Source organism: Nicotiana sylvestris, chromosome 2, assembly GCF_000393655.2.
Source record: "Nicotiana sylvestris chromosome 2, ASM39365v2, whole genome shotgun sequence".
In the NCBI taxonomy this organism is placed as follows: Eukaryota; Viridiplantae; Streptophyta; class Magnoliopsida; order Solanales; family Solanaceae; genus Nicotiana; species Nicotiana sylvestris.
Window position 1 is genome coordinate 139773445 of NC_091058.1, and position 17449 is coordinate 139790893.

Genomic DNA, 17449 nt, shown 5'->3' on the forward strand with positions numbered 1-17449 from the left:
TGGAAATTATTTGTCTTTACTGTTTTAAAAGAAGAATTATCTGATACTCACTATTTTACTGTATAACTGATTTTACTGCTTGGGATAGCGCTATATTGTGCCGTTATGAGATTTCATGTTTTCAGTCGTTATTTATTTTTATTACTCACTGGGTCGGAGTACTCACATTACTCCCTGCACCATGTGTGCAGATACAGGCAGAGCTGAGTTCGCTCCTGAGCGCTGATTCTTTCCAGACCAGGCGGTGACTAGGAGTAACGAGGTAGCTGTTGACGTCCGCAGCCCCGTTTTCTCCCTTATCTTTGTTATTTATGATAATTCCAGACTTTGTAAAATATTAGTAAACTCTGTAGTAGCTCATGACTTGTGACACCCCGATTTCGGGCTGAGTTGGGAGGGTTTTCCTTGTTCTATCACGTTTATTTCGCATTTAAGATTATATTGCCCATGATTTAGACTTATTCCTGCTAAGTAATTATAAAGAGATGTACTGTTTTGTTGATTGGCTGGCCTTGTCCTCACGAGAGGCGCCATCACGACCGGGTTGGGATTTTGGGTCGTGACAAGTTGGTATTGGAGCCTAGGTTACATAGGTCTCACGAGTCATGAGCAAGTTTAGTAGAGTCTCGCGGATCGGTACGGAAACGTCTGTATTTATCCTCGAGAGGCTGCAGAACCTTTAGGAAAACTTTACATTCTTGAATTCTTATCGTGCGTTCTTGATTCAGCTTGAAAAGTAACTCTTGAAATTCCTTCCACGCGTTCGCATGCGTGCATGAGCACTCAGTATCAGATGTGCCTTGATGGCTTGTGATTCCCTGATTGAGGGGCGAGACGTGATCTCTATGAGTTGATGTTGGGCCAGCCTAAAGGACTTGAGGCCGGATCTTTTCCTACGGCTTAAGCACCGAGGTGCTGATTGTGTGAGCAAGTGTTTTGAACTTATATGTCCGGTATTGCCCCTATTAGCGGGAATGACTGCTGGGTACAATGTGATGGGTATGTTAGTACTACGAGATATTTCTATATGACTTGGAAGTGTCGAGGAAGATCTGTTAGATGATAGGTGAACTATTAAGTGTATGATTTCCATTGTGATTAGAGGTGTAGCTCCGAGTTATGGGCGTGAAGAATCTTTTCAAGTCTCCTGTTTGGAGTGAAGTAAATTTCATGTTACAGTATGAGTTTAGACCCAGGAAGACTAAGTGATTGTGTAATGTGTGTGACGGTGGAAGGTATACCAAAATGTTAATTGGAGGCAAAGTAGGTGGGTTATCTCATGCGGAATAATCTACGTAGGTGTGTTCCTTATAATGTTGAGTAGAGAGTTTATTTTCTACTAACAGGGTGTATGTGTTGAGATTTGAATTTGACTCTAATTGAGAAATTTGAGTTGATTGTCACGATAATGAAGGTGATCTTAGTAGTGGAATTGAGGTATTTTACGGTCTGTGTTACCTAAGCTTGTGAAGATTTTTTTTGAACTAGCTGTAGTAATATGGCAATATTTCTGAGTTTGATGACTTGCGTGGCATGACTGATTATGTCTCTAGCAGAGTAATTTCATTCTTGAAAGTCCAGCGTATGGTTGGGAAGGGTTATCTATCATATCTGGCTTTTGTGCGGGATGTTGGAGCTGAGACTCCTAGTATTGATTTTGTCCCAGTTGTGAGGGACTTTCCTGATGTATTTCCTGCAGACCTGTCGGGCATGCCGCCGGACAGGGATATTGATTTTGGCATTGACTTAGTGCCGGGCACTCAGCCCATTTCTATTCTGTCATATCGTATGGCACCAGCAGAGCTGAAAGAATTGAAGGAGCAGCTTCAGGAACTCCTAGATAAGGGGTTCATTCGGCCTAGCGTGTCCCCGTGGGGTGCACCTGTTTTATTTGTGAAGAAGAAAGATGGCACAATGAGAATGTGCATTGATTATAGGCAGTTGAATAAGGTAACAGTGAAGAACAAGTATCCTTTGCCTCGCATTGATGACTTATTTGATCAGCTTCAGGGAGCGAGGGTATTTTCTAAGATTGATCTCCGTTCGGGCTATCACCAGTTGAAAATCAGGGAGTCGGATATTCCCAAGACTGCCTTCAGGACTAGATATGGTCACTATGAATTTTTGGTTATGTCTTTCGGGCTGACCAATGCCCCAGCAGCGTTCATGCATTTGATGAACAGTGTATTTCAGCCTTATCTGGATGCATTTGTTATTGTATTCATTGATGATATCCTGGTGTACTCGCGTAGCCAGGAGGAGCATGCCCAGCATTTGCGTGTAGTGTTGCAGAGATTGAGAGAGGAGAAGCTTTATGCAAAATTCTCCAAATGTGAATTTTGGCTAAGTTCTGTGGCATTTTGGGCCACATAGTGTCCAGCGAGGGTATACAGGTTGATCCAAGAAAGATAGAAGCAGTGCAGAGTTGGTCTAGACCGTCCTCAGTCATAGAGATTCGGAGTTTTCTTGGGCTAGCACGCTATTATCGCCGATTTGTTCAGGGGTTTTCTTCTATTGCATCGCCTTTGACCAAGTTGACTCAAAAAGGTGCCCCATTTGTATGGTTCGGCGAGTGTGAGGAGAGCTTTCAGAAGCTCAAGGCACTTCTGACCACAGCTCCAGTGTTGGTGTTACCATCAGCTACAGGTTCATACACGGTATATTGTGATGATTCCAGAGATGGGATTGGTTATGTGCTAATACAGGAGGGTAGAGTTATTGCTTATGCTTCTAGTTAGTTGAAGCCCAATGAGAAGAACTACCCTATTCATGATTTGGAGTTGGCTGCTATAGTTCATGCCTTAAAAATTTGGAGGCACTATTTATATGGCGTATCTTGTGAGGTATTCACTGATCATCGCAGTCTTCAGCATTTATTTAAACAAAAATATCTTAATTTGAGGTAGCGGAGATGGCTTGAGTTACTTAAAGACTATGATATTACCATTCTATATCATCCAGGAAAGGCTAATGTAGTGGCCGATGCGTTGAGCCGAAAGGCAGCCAGTATAGGGAGTTTGGCTTACATCCCAACTGGGGAGAGGCCTCTTGCAGTTGATGTTCAGACCTTGGCCATTCAGTTGGTGCGATTAGATATTTCTGAGCCTAGCCGGGTATTGGCTAGTGTGGTTTCTCGATCTTCCTTATATAATCGCATCAGAGAGCACCAGTATGATGATCCGCATTTGCTTGTCCTTAAGGACAGAGTTCAGCATGATAATGCCAAAGATGTGACTATTGGTGATGATGGCGTATTAAGGATGCAGGGCTGTATTTGTGTGCCCGATATTGATGGGCTTAGAGATTTGATTCTTGAGGAGGCCCACAATTCGCGGTATTCCATCCATCCGGGTGCTGCGAAGATGTATTAGGACTTGAGACAGCATTACTGGTGGAGGAGAATGAGGAAAGACATTGTGGTATATGTGGCTCGGTGTCTCAACTATCAACAGGTGAAATATGAGCATCAGAGACCGGGCGGTTTACTTCAGCAGATGATTATTCCTGAGTGGAAATGGGAGAGAGTTACTATGGATTTCGTGAGTGGCCTTCCTCGGACTTTGAAGAATTTTGATTCGATTTGGTTCGTTGTGGATAGGCTGACCAAGTCAGCGCATTTCATTCCGGTGTGTACCACATATTCTGCGGAGTGGTTGGCTAGGATCTTATTCAGGAGATTGTGCGGTTGCATGGTGTTCCAGTTACTATTATTTTGGATAGAGGTACTCAGTTCACTTCTCAATTTTGGAGGACTTTCCAGCACGAGTTGGTCACTCAGGTGGAGTTGAGTTCAGCATTTCATCCTCAGACGCACGGACAGTCCGAGCGTACTATTCAGATATTGGAGGATATGTTGCGTGCCTGCGTGATTGATTTTGGAGGTTCTTGGGTTGAATTTTTACCACTTGCAGAATTTGCCTACAAAAACAACTATCAGTCTAGTATTCAGATGGCACCGTATGAGGCCTTATATGAGAGGCGGTGTAGAACTCCAGTGGGTTGTTTTGAGCCCGGGCGACGCTAGGTTGTTGGGGACAGAAGAGTTATGCGGACTAGAAGGTCCTAGATGTGTCATTTATGGAGGGCGAGAAGGTTTTGCTGAAGGTTTCGCCGATGAAGGGTGTTATGAGGTTCGGAAAGAAAGGGAAGTTGAGTCCGCGGTTTATTGGACCATTTGAGGTACTTAGGAGGATTGGAGAGGTGGCTTACGAGCTTGCTTTGCCGCCTAGATTGTCGGGTGTTCATCCGGTATTCCATGTGTCCATGCTCCGGAAGTACATTGGGGACCCGTCTCATATTTTAGATTTCAGTACAGTACAGTTAGATGAAAATTTGACTTATAATGTGGAGCCAGTGGCTATTTTGAGTCGACAGGTTCAAAAATTGAGATCAAAAGATATAGCATCAGTGAAAGTACAGTGGAGAGGTCGGCCCGTGGAGGAGGCTACTTGGGAGACCGAGCAGGAGATGCGGAGCAGGTACCCGCACCTATTTGAAACTCCAGGTATGTTTCTTAACTCGCTCGAGGACGAGCGTTTGTTTTAGTTGGGGAGAATGTAACGACCCGAACCGTCGTTTCCTGTATTTTCGTCCCGTATTCCCCGTTAAATGCTTATTCATATTTCAATATGTGTACTTGGTGAATTTGAGTCAATTCGGACCGAGTTTTGTATGAAATGGGACAATTAGTCTCTTTAAGGAAGAATTAGTTTGGAAAAGTCAACCGGACATTGACTTGTGAGTTAGAGGGCTCGGAATTAAATTCCCATAATTCGGTTAGTTTCGGGGGATGATTTAAGGCCTAGGAGCGCAATCGGAATTAATTTTGGAGGTCCGGTGAAGAAATTAGCTCATTTTGGCGAAGTTAGTATTTTGGCGATTTCCGGTTGATAGGTGAAATTTTGATCCGACGGTCGGAATGGAATTCCGAGAATTTCTGTAGCTTCGTTATGTCATTTTGGACTTGTGTGCAAAATTTGAAGTCAATCGGACGTGATTTGATAGGTTTCGGCATCGGAAATAGAAGTTGGAAATTCTAAAGTTCATAAAACTTGGATTGGAGGTTGATTCATGATTTTAGCATTGTTTGATGTGATTTGAGGCCTCGAGCAAGTCCGTAATATATTTTGGGACTGGTTGGTATTATTGGTCGGGGTCCCGGGGGCCTCGGGTGTGTTTCGGATGCCCAACGGGTCATTTTTGGAAGATTTTTGCCGTTTTGAGCATAAATGTAATGATCTAAAGGTTCATTTTTAGTTCTAGAGATCCAAATTTGATTTCGAGACTTTCAAAATTTAAATCATGAATTATAGGACTGATCTGAAAATTTTGGTTTAATTTCATCAAGTCGCGATTGGGTTTTTGACGTAAAATGTGAGTTAATTGTTTAACGAGCGAAATGGATATTGAACTGGGCAAACGAGCTCCGAATTGAGTTTCGATTAAAGGGTTGTGTTCGTATTATTATTTTTGACTCTAGGAGCAAGAATCGTCTAATTCTGAGTTCGTATGATGGAGTTAGAGCCATTTTAGTGAAAAATGGATGTGCTGCAAATTTATTAAAAGCTGTTGTATTTTCTGCAGCAGTGAACAGTACCCGCGCGTGAACAGTAACCGCGCGGGTGAATAGTGAACAGTGACCTCACGCGCATGAACAGTGCCCGCGTGAACAGTACCGAAAATTTCTAGACAGATTTAATGTCCAGTAGTCCGAGTTTGGTCATTTTATTGACTTCCAAGCTCGGATTTTGGGCGACTTTTAGCAAGAAATCTTGGGAAATCTTGAGGTAAGTCACTTGTGATTATTTCTACTCCATAATATTGAATTATCATCGAATAATCCGACTAGATTACATGTTTTTGAGGAGTAAATTGAAGATTTTGGCCTAGGGATTTGAAAATAAGATTTGAAGATTTGAGGGGTCATTTGAACTCCGATTTTGGTAAATTTTATATGTACGGACTCGTGGCGAGATGAGGAATCCGGTGATATGACTTTCATAATTTTTCGAGAAGTGGGTTCGGGGCTCAGTTTTGCGAATTTCGTGAATTTCGATATTTTTCGAGTCTTTTCGATTGTGTTATATTCCCTTAGCCTATTGTAATGTATTCATTGTGGTTTTGACTAGAATTGACGCGCGAAGAGGTAAATTCGAGAGGCAAGGGTATAGCGGAGTAGACATTGGATCGTCTTGAGGTGAGTAATGATTTTAAATGATGTACTGAGGGTTTGAAACCCCGGATTGCACAACATACTGCTATGTTGAGATGAGACACGCGCCGTATGACGAGAGTGGGGTCATTTACTATTGGGGATTGTGACTTGGTCCATCCCAGTTGATATTTTACCGCGTAATCGATAAAGATTTATTGTTTTTCACTATGATTGGGCTTATTGCCATATTTGGGCTTCGTGCCAATTATCTGAAATCTTTTGTGAATTTACATCACTATTTTCCTCACGAATTAAAATATTATTTGAACTCAGTCCAATTGAATTATATTATTTTGTGAACTCAGCTACATTTATACTCAACTCGAGATTTAATGATATTTATAATGCTGTTGAGCTGAGCACTATTGTTTTACTGATGCCCAAGAGGCTTATGATTATTTTCTGGACTGATTGAGGCCGAGGGCCATACGTGAGGATATGTTGAGTGATGTGAGGAGGCTTTCAGGCCTCGAGTGTTATATGAGGAGGCTTTCAGGCCTCGAGTGTGATGTGTGAAGGCTTTCAGGCCTATTGATATTGCGCTTGGGCTGTAGGAGCCCCTCCGGAGTCTGTACACACCCCCAGTGAGCGCAGGGTACCCAGGTGAGTTGGGAGTGGGCCCGAGAGGCCGTTGCTTGTGTGTGGTGAGTTGGGAGTGAGCCCGAGGGGCTGATGTTGTGTGCTGGTGAGTTGGGAGTGAGCCCGAGGGGCTGATACTATACTGAGATTTACATATTGAGCCCGAGGGGCAAGCTTTTGATTTATCCTTACTGTGGAAATTATTTGTCTTTACTGTTTTAAAAGAAGAATTATCTGATACTCACTATTTTACTGTATAACTGATTTTACTGCTTGGGATAGCGCTATATTGTGCCGTTATGAGATTTCATGTTTTCAGTCGTTATTTATTTTTATTACTCACTGGGTCGGAGTACTCACATTACTCCTTGCACCATGTGTGCAGATACAGGCAGAGCTGAGTTCGCACCCGAGCGCTGATTCTTTCCAAACCAGGCGGTGACTAGGATTAATGAGGTAGCTGTTGACGTCCGCAACCCCATTTTTTCCCTTATCTTTGTTATTTATGATAATTCCAGACTTTGTAAAATATTAGTAAACTCTGTAGTAGCTCATGACTTGTGACACCCCGATTTCGGGCTGAGTTGGGAGGGTTTTCCTCGTTCTATCACGGTTATTTCGCATTTAAGATTATATTGCCCATGATATAGACTTATTCGTGCTAAGTAATTATAAAGAGATGTACTGTTTTGTTGATTGGTTGGCCTTTTCCTCACAAGAGGCGCCATCACGACCGGGTTGGGATTTTGGGTCGTGACAGTCCCTAGGCAAAAGGGACTTCAGTACGAATAATGTACCGAATATGTAAGGCAGGAAAGCATAAACAAGAACAGTAATGTAAAGAGAGATAGAGAAGATACAACCTGTAACATCTTAGTGCCTCTGGGGCTACTAACATGAAATGCATAATACATATATATACATAAACTTTTAAAAACATACGTCTCTATGGGCATCATCATTATCATATCATACCCGGCCTCAAAGAGGACTCGGTAAAATATTCCCAACCATCATAATGCTCGGTAGAATCATACCCGGCCACGTGGAGCTGGATAAACCCAACTAATCAGTGGTTGCACAATAGGTGTCGTACCTGGCTGATTATAGCGCGACTCGGTAGAGTAAAATAGATACTATATATAATGCATGCTGGACTCATGGAATCACGTTTTAATATACATGAAGGAGGTACTAATTCTTAGCTTAATCATAAAGAACAACACGAAATCTGAGGCTACTTTCCTTTGAAGAACCCTCCAAAACAACCACAAGATGAAGAACTACGATCTAGCAAGCACCACGGGATTTCTAACGTTGGATTCATGTTTTTATCTTATTTTTTCACCCTAGAATCATGAAGGAACCCTTGGAGAGAATTTAGGAACTGTTGTGGATGAGAAAAATGAGTTAAAACGACATATAAATGACTTAAATACAAGCTGAAGTTTAAATCGACTTTGTGGGTCCCATGGGAGCTGCTTGTGCAGTCTCGCGAAAACGCGAATATGTCTCTAGTCCGATGTCCTATCGACAAATGATTTAATGCATTAGAAACTAGACTCGTAGATCTTTAATTTATTTGTAGATCATCCCTTGATTACTAGTATATTGGGAGAAAAGTGCAGCTACATTTGACCTAAATTTCAGCAAATTATGAATGCAACTTGTGATGACTTTTGCCAACTTTTGTTCCACAACTCGCTTGACTTAAAAAAATAACACACGACTATCATAAGACTAAAATAACTCATAACATACTTATCATGTTAATCACCCTAGTCTCACCCCAAAAGTATATGTTATAACATTCCAAACTTGTCGACTTTCGACAAAACTTATTTTCTTCAGTTCATTTAGCTTCTAAGCTTTCCAACCCTTTTGGTACTTGTTATTCATGATCTTAAAGATTTGTAACCTCCAAGATAAAATGATGAACTTACGTTATGTACTTTCAAAAACGATCTCATTTTCCAACTTACAATAATTGGCTTACGATATATTCTTACGTACAAAAACACAGGATGTAATAGAAACCCTCTACGAATCAATGGTAATACCCTGCCAAACCAAGAAAACTCCGAATCTCAATAGCTGAAGACAGTCTGGTCCAACTCTGCACTACTTCAATGTTCTTCGGATGTACCTTGATCTCCTCGCTCGACACTACATGACCCAAAACGCCACAGAATCAAGCCAGAATTCACATTTTTAAAATTTTGCATACAACTTCTTTTCTCTCAAGGTATAGAGCACAATCCTCAGGTTCTGCTCATGATCCTCCCGGCTCTAGTAGTACACCAAGATGTCGTCAATAAACATAATGATAAATGAGTCAAGATAGGGCTGGAACACACTATTCATCAAGTTACATGAATGCTGCTTGGCTAGACCGAATGACATCACAAGGAACTCGTAATGACCATACCGAGTCCTGAACGAAGTCTTTGGAATATCTGGATCCCAAATCTTCAACTGATGATAGACTGATCGCAAATCAATATTTGAGAATACTTTGGCATCCTGTAGCTGATCAACTAGGTCATCAATGTGTGGCAATAGATACTTATTCTTCACTGTAACCTTATTCAACTGTCGATGGTCAATACACATGTGTATAAAACAATCCACCTTCATTACAAACAAGATTGGAGCACCCCAAGGTGACACACTAGGCCAAATGAAGCCTTTATCAAGCAAATCTTACAACTACTCCTTTAACTCCTTCAGCTCCGCTAAGGCCATACGATATGGTGGAATAGAAATGGGCTGAGTACCTGACAGTAAATCGATACAAAAATCGACATCCTATCGGGCGACATGCCCAAAAGATCCGCCGGAAATACATCTGGATAGTCTCTCACTACTGGAACTGACTTAAAGGTAGGAGTGTCAACATTGACATCCCTTACAAAGGCTAGATATGCATCACACCACTTCCCGACTATCCGCTGTCCCTTAAGGAAAGAAAACATCCTACTAGGAACATAACTAAATGTACCCCTCCACCCAACCGCGGGAAACCTGCCATAGCCAATGTCACCGTCTTGGTGTGATAATCAAGAATACCATGATAGTACGACAATTAGTCCATGCCTAAGATAACATCAAATCTACCATACTGAGCAACAATAGATCAACTCTGGTCTCAAAACCACCAAGAACAACTAAACACAACTGATACACACGGTCAACAACAATAGAATACCCCATAGGCGTGGACACATGACTGGAGAACTCAAAGAATCACGGGATATACCCAAAAATAGAGCAAAGTAAGATGATAAATAGGAATAGTGGAGCCTGGATCAAATAAGATTGATGCATCTACATGACAAACAGGAACAATACCTACGATAACTAAGTTGGATGAAACTACCTCCGTCCTAGTTAGAATAGCATAACATCTGGCCTAGCCTCCCCCTTTAGAGAAACCCCAACATGCCCGACCTCCACCTCTGGCTAGCTGTGCAGGTGGAGCGGCAACTGGTGCGGTAACCACAACCTGAGAAGCCTGAGGACCCTATGGAATACGTGGAGCCAGAATAAGCTGTGGAGGAGCACCCCTACTGAGTCTGGGCAGTTCCTCACCATATGATGAGCGTCAACACACTCAAAACAAGCTCTCGGAGGACATGGCTACTAAAACTAGCTTGGTCCTGGTCGGCTGGACTGACCACTGAAAGCACCCCGTGCAGCAGGTGCACTAGATGGTAGCGGTGCATAATGGGCAACCTGAGACCTGGGAGTAGCCAGAATACCACTGGAAGTTGGAAGTGATGAATGAACAGGACGATTCACATGGCTTCCACCATGACGGGCAGCAACTGGGGCACGAGCACCACTATATGTGCAAGAATCTCGAGGCCTCTTGGCCTCCCACTCCTCTCTCTCCCGGCCCCACATACCCTCCTATCTTCGAGCAATATCCACCACCTACTAGTATAGGACATCACTCTCCAAATCTTGAGCCATGCATAATCTAATATCATGGTTGAACCCATCGATAAATAAATGGACTCGCTCTCTGACTGTAGAGACTAAAGATTGTGCATGTATGGACAACTCACTGAAACTGACAGCATACTCCGACACGGTCATCACGAAGGCTCTGGGGAACAAACTCTCTCATTAACATCTCTGAGAACTCATACCATATGAGTGAAGCTGCATTGGCCAGGCTACCCAACTCGTACACTTGCCTACACTGATAAGCAACTCCCTTAAGCTAGAACGTAGTGAAAACAACCCTACTCGACTCCACAATACCCATAGTATGGAGGATATAGTGGCACTCCTTAAGAAAACCATGTGCATCCTATGAAGCTAATCCGCTGAAAGTAGGGGGTGGTACTTCTGGTATCTCTCGAGACTGAGCTGCTCCCCCTCAGATGATGCTGCCCTAACTTCGGGCCAAATTGGAACTACCGGCTGCACTGGTGTGATCTCTAGGACCTAGTCAACCTAGACCCACTGCTCTAGGGTACAGGCTGCGAGTGTCTGTGCTCCTCCCCCAGCCTGGGATATTGCCGGTGCAAGTGGAATCAACATTTCCTAAGCTAGAGTACCAAACAAGGTCAAGAACTAGGCGAGACTCTCCTGAAGTGTAGGGGTAGAACAGGCATCTCAGGTGTCTGCCCTCCAACTGGAGCTACTGGTGGCTCTTCTCTAGCAGCTTGGGCAGGTGCTCTAGCTGCACCACATGGTCGTCCTCAGCCTCTTCCCCCGGCCCCAACCGCTCATAGCTCTAACAGGGGGCGTGGGTGTCGGATCATCAGATACATCTATACGTGTCCTCACCATCTGTGAGAGGATAGCAAGATAGAGATTTAGAATTTCGTAGTCAAGAAATTCGCACGATAAGGGATCAAAGAGTTGAATATTTTCCTAACAGTTCTATAGCCTTCCAAAGATAAGTACAGATTTCTCTGTACCGATCTGCAAGACTCTATTGAACCTGCTTGTGACTCATAATACCTATGAACCTAACACTTTGATACCAACTTGTCACGACCCTAATTTTCCTCTATAGGATGTCGCGATGGCACCTAGTCTCTAAGACTAGGTAAGCCTAACATACATGCAGAATATGCAGAAATAACGAATAAGCTCTCAAATCATCAACAACTATTAAACTCTACAACTCAGCATATACAAACTTCCCAAAATCTTGTGATAACAAGTAACAAGCTCTACGAATAATCACTGTCCGTCCCTATACAACAATGTTTATAAAAGAAAAGAAAATGAAGTAGACTAGATAGAGGGTGACTCCGAGGCCTGCAGATGTCGGCAGGTATACCTTGAAGTCTCTGAAGCTGAGCTCGTCTCACTAGTGCCTGGATTGGTAGGAGGTACATGGATCTACACAAAAAGATGTAGCATGAGTACACCACAACGGTACCTAGTAAATGCCAAGACTAACCTAGGTAGAGTAGTGACGAGGTTAGGTAAAGGCCCCACTGGAATAAATAAGAAACTAAACGAGTAATTAATAGTGTAATAATAATGACAATGGAAATGAAACAAGTAAGAAATATACCAAGATTGGATACACTAAAATAAGGCAATTAATGCATTATGAAAGAAAACAAGAAATGTTATCCCAAGGAAACAAAGCAACCAAAACACAAGTGAAGTAATAGAAAAATATCAACAAGAGTCACAACCGAGGTACTGCCTCGTAGTCTCAAATCACAAATAATTAATCATCTTTCCTTATATCACCACAGGAGCCTTGCATTTAGTTTTGAAAATCATTTTCCCAAAATAGATTCTCGCGTTTTAGCCCACCTTATAACACCCCTTGGCTTCAAGTAGTTCCCTTACTAGTAACACGCGTATCAATCCCACCTTATCTCACCGCATATGTTTCAAACCTAAATCCTTATACCACCGCATGCATATCAATAGCAAAACGTAACAAAAATCGCACGTCAAGTGCCCAATATCACAATTTGCCAAAGAAGTCAACAACAAGGGTGTTTCCACAATAAATAGCTCGTGACTCAACCATAATATGCACAAGAGTCTCACAATAATAACCAGAACTGAATAACTCAACAAGAATAATATTTCACAACTTTACAAATTTGACTCAATGTGAATCATGACCTTTATAACTCAATACCAATTTCAACAACAAGATATTCTAAGAATAACAACTTCAAGTAAAGAACTCAACGGTTAAATAATGAATAAGGAATAGAGGAAACAATACTTCAGCTAAACATGTAAAGACAATTAACTAGTAAGAGATAAGACAAGTAGAGCATGTGAAGATAGACTAATGAGGATGAATATAACGTGTTAAGGTAACTCAATTAAGGCATAAAAGTAATCCATATAGCTAAAACCGGTCAATTTCTATATTTAGCCCGTGTACACACTCGTCACCTTGAGTACACGACTTTCACATATCACAATTAACCAACATTAATCCTAAGGGGTAATTCTCTTACACAAGGTTAGGCATGACACTTACCTCAAAATATGCTAGCTCAATCCACTAGTAAGACTTTTCCTCGATTATCCAACTCCAAACGGCTCGAATCTAACCAAATTAACTCTATTCCATAAATATAAACTATAGGAAACTATTCCAAACAATAAATTTACGATCTTTAAAAAGAAACAAAAAGTCAACTCAAAAGGTAAACCCGGGCCCGCGTCTTGGAACCCGACCAAAATTGCGAAGTTCGAACACCCATTCGATAACGAGTTCAACTACATGAGAATTACTCAAATCCAACCACAAATCGCATTTCAAATCCCAAAAATTCAGCCTAAGAATTTTTCACCAAATTTTCAACTCAAATAACTAATTAAATGATGAAAATAACAATGGATTCATGTAATATAGCCAAAATCGAGTTAGAATCACTTACCCAATAATTTCTTTAAAAAATTCTTGAAATATTGCCACAAACCGAGCTCTCTAGGTCCATAAAATAAAAACAAAATAAAACCCACGAAGCCCTATATTTCTGCCCAGTGAAATCGCATCTGCGACGCTACACCCATTGAAGGTGTGGTTCTAACTTAAGCCATGACTTTCTTCTTCTGTGGAAAAACATGCTTCTGCGCACGCGCTTTTGCAGATGATGTCCGCTTTTGCGATCCCAGGCCTTCCTGGCCATATCCGCTTACGCGATGCATTCCTCGCATCGGCGAGTCCGCTTCTGCGAATAAACGACTGCACCTACGCTCACAACTGACAAATCCAATTCTCGCTTCTGTGGCGTGATAGTCGCTTCTGCGGTTCCGCACCTGCAGCCCAAATGCGCAGGTGCGATCGCACCAGACACAACAGAGATTCAGCAGTGTATAATGTCCAAAATTATTCCGAATTCAATCCGAATCACACCCATGGACCCCGAAACCCCATTCGAATATACCAATAAGTTCTAAAATACATAAAGGACCTACTCGAGACTAAAAATCGCATCAAACAACATCAATTCTATAAATCGTAACCCAATTCAAGCCTATTGAAACTATGAACTTCCAAATTCCAAAACTAATGCCGATTCATAACAAAATAAATCTGATTGACTTCAAATTTTGCATACAAGTCATAAATGATATGACGGACCTATTCTATCTTTCGGAATTAGAATTCGACCCTGATATCAATAAAGTCAACTCCTGGTCAAACTTCTCAACCTTCCAAACCTACAACTTTCTACTTTTGCCAATTCAAGCTGAAACGACCTACGGACCTCCAAATCAACATCTGGATACGCTCCTAAGTCCAAAATTATCATACAAAGCTACTGAAATCGTCAAAACTCCATTACGGAGTCGTCTACACAAAAATCAAACTACGAGTCAACTCTTTCAACCTAAACCTCTAACTTAGGGACTATGTGTCCCATTTCACTCCAAAACTCATCCGAAACCAAAACCAAACACCCCCGACAATTCATATAACCATAATACAACATAGAGGAGGTAATAAATAGGGGATCGAGGCCAAAATACTCAAAATGACCCACCAGGTTATTACATTTACTTAATTAATAGATTAGCAATCATTAATTATTAATCCTATAACAAGTTACACTGCATGATTTTTAAACAACCTGAAGATAGGAGTGGGCATATAATCCAAAATATCGAATTTCGAACCAGATCGAATTAATTCAGTATTTGGTATTAGTTTATTCGTTATTTTGTATAATTCGGTATCAATTTTTCAGTTATTCAGTATTTCGGTACGGTCCTCGATAAGTATATCGAAATATCGAATTATTTGATAGATGAGTGTACTCAAGCAAAACACTAAGCATGTGATGAATACAATTTTCTATTTTTCTTGACAAAACAAAGACTTGAACCTCTACTCCTCCTCCAATAAATGGAACCTAATCAATGAGCAATATATCCAATTACAAGGAGAAAATCTCAAGCTTTGAGAATTTTCTAACTATTATTCCAAATTCTCATAGATTTTACGTCTTAGGCTTCATATGTTTCATTCCGACAGTTAGGGGAAGTTAAAAGGAGAAAGCAACCTATTTCAAGTATTGCAAAGTGCAAATTGTTCCATAAGGATTATAACAGTGCTTCCTATTTCAAGTGTTGGTGTTGAAAATGTTTTAAGCAAAAAAAATGAAAAGTTGAAAACTATTATGGCCAGCTATGTTTAATGTTTTATACTAATGCAAAAATTATTTCAATTTAGTTTGGTTGGCTACCATAACCGTGGCGAACCAAACAAGAAATACCGAACCATACCTAACTACTTTGGTACGGTATTTGGTATGCATAATTAATTTACTGAATATCGAAGTACCGAACCATAGTTCTTAATAACGTACAGAAGTATCGAATGCCCACCCCTACCAGAAGTATAATTATTTTTAAGCTATCAACATGTAAAACTTAAAATCAACCTTAATTGGCAAAAAATTGACTCCTGATTGCCATGGGGAACCTTGATATATGTTGCTGGTAAAAGGGAGCGTGATGAAAATATCCTATTTTGGGGGCACTATTTAAGCTGTATTCTAAGTTTAATTTTTTCCAATAATTTTATCCACGTTGGACACAACTTCAAACGTATTTTATTGAGGTATCACAATCAGCGTCTAAAGTTACAAATTTTTAATTTATTTATACTTAATAATTTGCAATGAATGTTTTAAAAATATTTTCAATCAATAATACCTATCTTTAAGAAATTAATGTTATAATTATAATTACAAATATACCATGCTTACTATTTCAAGATTATTAAAATAATTTCTATATACATAGACTTTATAATTAATTTAATGAATTACTCCTTAATTTTTAATTAATTAGATTACTGTGTTAATAATTTGAAATTAGTGTTACAATTTATAAAATAAGGAATTTTATAAATAATAATTACAATAATCAGTAGTATATTTGTGTCACGACCCAATTCCTCGAACTCGGTCGTGATGGCGCCTCTCGTGAAGACAAGGCCAGCCAGATCAAAACAGGCCACCTCTTTTAAACAGTTAAATACCATAAGTAGTTCTAAAACGTGATATAATAACCATAATTTGCGGAATTAACGATAACAACAGTAGAAACCATCCCGACACAGCCCAAACCGGGGTATCACAAGTCATGAGCAACTAATAGTTTCGGATACCAGTCTACTAGATACGAAATCCGTTACAGAAGTTCAAGAACACGAAAATAGTAAGATAAGGGAGGCACGGGGGCTGCAGACGCTAAAAACTACCTCGTAGTCTCCGAAAACACTGCCTGGACTAGGAGGATCAGCACTCTGGAGCGGACTAGCAATGCCTGAATCTGCACACACGGTGTAGGGAGTAATGTGAGTACTCCGGATCAGTGAGTTATAATCATAAATAATGGCTGAAAGCAAGAAAACACGTAAAGGCACAAAGCAATTCTATATCAAGCAGTAAAATCACTTAAGGCGGTAAATCCATGAAGAAATCAAATGAAGTTCCTTTAAACCAAGTAAAACAGGTAATTTAGCAGGTGAATAACAAGTAGAAATCCGCCCCTCGGGCACAATAACAATCACTCAGAACAGTATCAGCCCCTCGGGCTCACTCTCAATACAGTATCAGTCCCTCGGGCTCACTCTCAAATCATGATGGGTACCCGCGCTCACTGTGGGGGTGCAGACTCCGGAGGGGCCCCTTATGGCCCAAACGCAATATCAAGCCATCTCGTGGCAATAAAAAGTATCGCAGGCCCTCGGCTACAAATCCCACAATATCTTTCTTCATTCTTCTCCACCAATAGTGCTGCCTCAAATCCTGGTACATCTTCGCGGCACCCAGATGAATAAAATACCGCGAGCTATGGGCCTCCTCCAGAATCAACTCTCTCAGCCCATCCACATTGGGCACACAAACAACACCCCATCATCACCGATGGTCACATCTCTGGCATCATCATGCTGAACTCTGTCTTTAAGGACAAGCAAATGCAGGTCATCACACTAGCTCTTTGATGCGATCAAATAAGGAAGACCAAGAAACCACGCAAGCCAACACCCGACTGGGCTCCGAAATATCCAACCTTACGAACCGATTGGCCAAGGCCTGAACATTAACTGCAAGGGATCACTCCCCAACTGAAATATATGACAAACTCCCCATACTCGCTGCCTTTCAGTTCGAAGCATCGGCCATCACATTG